Raw genomic sequence first — 7,037 nt, forward strand, 5'->3', positions numbered from 1 at the left:
ATTCACATTCAGTAACCGTACAGCGAAAATTAGCGCTGTGTTGCTAACATCTGTAGCATCATCTTAAGTGATTTTACTGCACAGTAAAAGTCACTCATGTTTGCGAACGTGATTCTCAGCAGCTGCCGCCACTCACGTTCCCGAGTGTGATTCACGTTCACGCTGATTCAGTGACAGCGTGAACATGATTCATGTCCTCAGCAGGTTGTTCGCGAACGAGGGACGCCAGGACGTAAATCACGTTCGCCCTGTGATTCGTTCATGATTCGCGAACCTACTGCAGGCAGAGAACTGACGCTGAGGACGTGATTCTCGTTCATGTACTGTGTTGCAAGTGGCACTGTGTCTCTCACTCAGCCAGGGCAGAGGACATGATTCACGTTCCATACCATACTGCTAAAATTAACGCTGTGTTGCTAACATCCGTGTAACATCATGTTAAATGATTTTACTGTGCACAGAGGACACTTTCACCATGTAATAATTTTACTACATGTATACCACTCAGAGCAGCACTGCGTCTCCTGCGAATGATACTGTACTATAGTCCCTGAATGCACCATCCCTCAGTAAGTGAACGTGAACCTCAGGGCTGAATTATTAACTGAATGACAGATTGTTTGGCTGCTTATCACTTCAGGGAGTTGGAGAGCACTGAACGATTTGGTGAACGAATCTTTTGAACGAATCATTTTAATGAACGGATTCTAGAGATTCAGTACAGTAAAAAGAATTGCTGTTCCCATCACTACTCGTCTGACTTCCCCTGCATGCTGAGAGCCAAAGACAGGAATCCACCTGGACTCACCCAAGCGGCAGGGAAGCCTCCTTTTTCTTCAAAAAACCAGTAAGCATCCATATTATTAATCCTCATGTCATCACACAATGGGAATTCACATAAGCTTCACACCCATCTGTGGTCAAAATACACCACATAATATCAAACTATACACATTTCACACTCCCACACAATCTACATCCCCCCAGAGATGATACCGCCTGATGACCTCACTGATAATGTCATCCAGGTTATAAAAGCAGGAAGTAATTAACCTTTTCTCCTTTTGCCACTGGACCACATGGTGAGAATGAAACAGAAGCAACAAAACAATGCATCTGTAAAAGTTACTTAATTGCACATAAGTGTTTGATTTATCCGGACATGTTGATGTAAATGATCTGTACTTAAATATATACTGCAAAATCAAACCAAACCCGGGATAGGATGTGTCTGCATAATATTGAACAAAGATGGAATACTGGTTAAACAAACTACACAAGCATACTAACTCAAATGGAAATGAAATGTAAATGGACAAATGGTGTGGTCTCAACCCCCCCCCCCGCTTTAAAAATGTTACTCCTCCGAGTCACGGGACAGGAAGTCAGCAATGACATTCTCACAGCCTGGTCGATACTGGACCTGAAAACGATAACGTTGGAGAGACAAGTACCATCTTGTGATTCTAGCATTAGTGTCTTTCATCTTGTGGATCCACTGCAATGCTTGATGGTCAGACTCAAGAACAAACTCGTTGCCAATAAGATAATATTTCAGAGTGTCTAAAGCCCACTTAATAGCTAGAGCTTCCTTTTCAACTGTGGAATACCTAATTTCTCTTGGAAAAAACTTACGACTGATGTACTGCACAGGCAACCAAAGACCAAAGTCTGATGCATCTGTTTGCACAGCAAAGGGAAGAGTGAAATCCAGACATTGCAAAACATTTTCTTGACACAAACAGTCTCTTAAGTCATTGAAAGCATTTTCACTTTCTTGAGTCCACTTAACCTTAACTGGGCTGGATTTATGAGTCATATCAGTCAATACCTCAGCCCTTGATGAAAAGTCAGGAATGAGACAACGATACCATCCAACCAACCCCTAGAATGACCATAGCTCTTGGTGTTTGGCAACAGAGATGCTGCAATCGTCTCCACCTTTCCTACCTGAGGACGGATACCACCACCTCCAATCACATAGCCAAGATACTGAACCTCAGGCTTGGCAATGTGACATTGGCGTTGATAACCAGGCCCGCACTCCTGATGTGTTGGAACACCTCGTTAAGATGTTGCATGTGCTCCTCCCAGGTTCGAATGAAGATAACAATGTAATCAATGTAGGCCGCTGCATATTCCTCTGCTCCTCTCAACATCTGATCCACTAACCTCTGAAACGTTGCTGGAGCTCCATGCAAACCGAAGGGCATCATTCTGAATCTAAACAGGCCACTTGGGACCCTGAATGTTGTGAAGTCCTTTGATGAGTCTGTTAAGGGCACTTGCCAGTACCCCTTGCAGAGGTCAAGGGTCATCAGGAAGCTGGCATTTCCCAAGTGCTCAATCAGTTCATCCACCCTTGGCATAGGATACGGACCAAAGGCAGATACAGCATTTAAGCGCCAAAGTCGCAAATTTGCGACACAGCACTGTACTCAACAAAACAGCTGTTTTCTCCTAACGGGGGGTTACATGTCGTTCATACTCCTCACCACTAGCTAGCAGACATCTCTTACTTAGACCTTAGCTCATACGTCAATACGTCATGCTTCAATGCAAAATGTTCAAGGAAGTCCCATGCAAACTGTTGGGTGAGAGACCGGAGACAGCGCGCAACGGAGCTATTCTGCTGAAGCGGCAATGGTGGATTTAGAAGTTATTGAGACGAAATAAACGACAATAGCAAGCAAATAGTTGACACGCAGGGAAGTGATTGAGCTCCCATTCGCTGATTCTGATTCTGAAATGGAAAATCTAACTTTGGGAGATGACGGTCGGGCAATTAGTAAGCTTGCTAGTCGCGGTGCGTCTTTGTATAGCAATGGCGCTGCCGCGCAGAGCGAGGAACATGCACAAGCACAAACATACGACCCTTTGCCCAACATAGGTGGGAATGGAAATGATACACGAACTCGTATCAGTAGGGGAGTGAATGGATGTGGTAAAAGTAGCGGTGGTGGTGAGAACAGCGCTGGGACCAGCGTTAGTGTTCACTCTCTCTACCGCGACGGTCACGTAGCATCCATCCGCGGCAGTGGTGCAGCTGTGCGAGGCAGCAGTGTTCACGAAGCACCGAGCACACACGAGTCCAACTCTTCTCACAACACTAGAGGGGATGGCAGGGGGAGACGTGGGCGAAGTGTCCATAGAAGGGCTGATGGGTTTCGTAGGGGAAACAGGGGAAGGCAGAACAGGGCTGGACATGATGATGATGATGATGATGGTAATGGTGGATGGGCTTACTTTAGAGATGAGGAAGTATATCAGGAATGGATAAAGCTCTCTGATAAGCAAATTGGATATTGTGGTGACAGAGCTATAGTTCTTATTCTCTCTGTGCCTTGCCATGACAGGCTCCACATTCTACAAATACTGCAAACTTTTATCTGGTAGATGGGCACAGATAAGGCCTCTGCAGCTAAAAGATGCCTACTGTTATATAATAATAATAATAATAATAATAATAATAATAATAATAATAATGATAATAATAATAATGAAGAGAAGAGAAAACAAGAAAAGGGAAAGAAAAAAAGACAAGAAAAAGAAAAAGTGTCCTGGGGGGGTTGTGGTGGGTAAAAAAAAGAAAACGCATACTGTTTACATGAGTTTTGTGGTGTAGTAATAGTTCTAGTTTACAACTGTTGGCTTAGAATTTACTTTTTCCCTGTTCACTTGATGTGTGGACAACATAACAAATGGATGGAGGGGATGAATATGATGAAATAAGTTCAACTCTCTTTCAAAATATCAGGTATTTCATGGAAATGACATAATCCAATATGGCCGCCACCATATGACGTCATAATATGCTAATTAGATGGGGAAATTTACTCCCAAGATAAACTTTAGGTCATTCTCAATATTTGTCTCATTTACACTTTGTCTCTATCTCAAACCATTTTCAAGCCAGAGCCTTCTGAAATTTAGATGTCAAAATCTAGTATTTTTTAAAATAAACCCCGGCGCCTAAAGGGTTAAGCTTTGAAAAATTGACACTTGTCAATTTAGTGTCATCCTTCTTTGAGATCAACACTACAGGGCTGCACCACTCACTGTGAGACGGCTCGATGATCCCTGTAGCCAGCATCTCCTCCACTTCCAGCTTCAATTCAGGAACCAGCCTGGCTAGAATGCGGCAGGTTGTGTCCCTGATAGGCTGCTGTTCAGGTGACCGCAGATGGATCTGATGTTCAATGAGGTGAGTACAACCTGGTTTAAGGCTGAAGAGTTCTTTTGTCATGAGGGCTTGCAGTTCCTGGTGTTTATCTGGTGTGAGATGACTTACATTAGAAAAACAGCAGTCTCTGATGCAGATGGAAAATACTGCTCCTGCAGCTGTTCCTCATCAGCTACTGTGCGTGCCCACAAGGTGGAAGAGTGCTCTGGTTGGTCTACCCACTCTTTCAACAGGTTTACATGGAACACCTGATGCTTTTTCCAGCGGTCCGGCAACAAGAGTTCATACGTGACTGGACCTGTCTTCTTGTTGACAATGTATGGCCCCTGCCACTTGGCCAAGAGACCACTGTCAGATGTTTGCAGCAGAGGGAGAAATTTTTGGCCCTCCTGGAACACTCTCCTACTTGACACCTTGTCGTAACTCTTCTTTTGTCTCTCCTGTGCTTGAACCAGATTATTAATTGCAAGCTCTTGGAACATCTCTAATTTGTCTCTCATCTTCAGCACATATGATAGCTCACTGCATTGCAGTTGTGGCCTCGGACACTCCCAAGCCTCCTTCATGACGTCCATTGGCCCCCTCACTGGATGACCATACAAAAGCTGAAAGATGAGAGGCTGGTTGATGCTTGCGGGACTTCCCTGTATGCAAACAACAAAAATGAAAGCCATTGGTCCCCATCAGACCCAGAGTTAACAAACTACCTCAGCATGGACTTGAGTTAAAGCGCTCAATGAGGCCGTCAGTCTGTGGATGGTAGGGGCTGGTCCTCACACCTTGAATTCCCAGCAGACTGTACACCTCTTTTAGAACTTGATGTGAAGTTTGTACCTTGGTCTGTAATGATCTTCTTTGGGATGCCAACTCTGGAAAACAGCTGAATGAGGCAGCTGACAATCTGGCGGGCCTTGATCTTCTTCAGGGGGAAGGCCTCAGGATATCTTGTTGCATAGTCACAGACTACTAGTATATACTTATTGCCTCCACTGCTCCTTTCTAGTGGGCCTACGATGTCCATGGCAATGCGGGAAAAAGGTGTATCACTGATGGGCATGTTAATCAGAGGGGCCATTTCTCCCTTCCTGCCTCGGGCTGTTAGCTAGCACTGTGGACAGGACTGACAGTATTTAACTGTGTCAGAATACTGCTGGGGCCAATAGAAACAGGGAATCATTCTTGCAAATGTTTTTGCCTGCCCTAAATGTCTGGCCCAAGGGATAGAATGACTCAGATTAAGGATTGCGGGCCTCAAACTCTGGGGAATGGCCAGCTGATCACTGATCTGACTACGGCAATACAGCTTGTCTCCCTTAACCACAAACACATCCTTTCCTTTCTCTGTTACTTGGGTTGACTCAGGCACACATTTAGAAAACAAGGTTTTGAGTGTGGGGTCTTCTCTCTGTAGCTTAGCAATGTCCCCTGGAATGAAAAAAAAAGTCAGAGTCCACAGGCTTGACTACATGCTCAGCTACCTTGGTTCCCCTCAATTTCTCCTGTCGCCTCTGTCTCCTGCTTTTCCGCTCCTTAAAGGAGTACGCCACCCCTAGGTGAAATTGAGTCACTCCCCGCAGTCCCTAGAGTTGGATGATTGAGCCAAAGCGTTTTTTAGCCGACCCAGCCATTGTCCTAATCTAGAAACGCCGCGGTTAGCTTTAGTTTAGCATAGTCGCTGTAATCCGGAGTGTCCAGCTAGCATGTCGTTGCAAAAGCGAATCAAATAACTCAAGATTTTTTGTAATTATTTCTCGTGACCTACATTCATATCGAGTACACATATAAATGCAAATTAACACGAAGGGATTTACTAGACCAATTTATATCTGGAACTATTTGCGGCCACAGCACAGGCAAAGCACCGCTACCACGCGCAAAGACATGAAACCTGAGACCAGCACCCGAAAACCCTCAACTTCCGTCAATACACCGACAGCACGCAGCACCACAACTACCAGTGTTAGTGTTAAAATGGTTATTTGCTGTGTGAAGGGCTGCGATAACAAGCAGAGGGCATACACGAACATAATGTTTCACAGAATCCCAAAACCAGTGGAACGAAGAAATCTTTGGCTTGCTGTCCTCGGCACTCCTGCAACAACACCAGTGGATAAAATAAATCAATATCGTGTTTGCGATGAGCATTTTAAACCGGAGGACTACGAAGAGAAAATGCAGTATGCTACGAGAAAGATGCTGCTACATCTGAAGGATACGGCCGTCCCATCCATATTCAGTACAGAGGCAGAACAGAGTTCATCATCCATGCCTGTAAGTAACGTTATAATTTTTACCCTTCCTTGGTTTATACATTGCTAACGTTATCACTGAAACTTCACGTTAGTCCGACTCGCATTGTCGTTTTCAGTTTTATTGTAACGTTATTAATTACCTTTTCACCTGACAATACGATGAGTTTATCATACCTTTTACCGTTACTGTGGCATGAAATAATTGTGGGGCTTGGTTACACTTAGCATACAATCGCTCTTTTGATTTGAGTGTACTGCAAAGTTTGATAAGAAGAGCTGACATAACCTTCCCATAACGTCCCATGTCAAAATGAGTGTTTGATCTTTGTGTAGGCTAACGTCACATAAACAATAGATAAGATAAGATAAGATAAGATAAGATAAGGACTTTATTAATCCCAAAGGAAATTGCTGTGCCAGGGTTGCAGTACAAGGAAACAGTATAAATCAAATCAAATAGAAATAAAAAAATAAAAAAATAAATATATAATATAAAAAATACAATGAAATAAAAGTAAATTGCAACAGTATACTACAACTATATATATATATATATATATATATATATATATATATATATATATATATATATATATATATAT

Source organism: Acanthopagrus latus, chromosome 19, assembly GCF_904848185.1.
Source record: "Acanthopagrus latus isolate v.2019 chromosome 19, fAcaLat1.1, whole genome shotgun sequence".
Lineage (NCBI taxonomy): Eukaryota > Metazoa > Chordata > Actinopteri > Spariformes > Sparidae > Acanthopagrus > Acanthopagrus latus.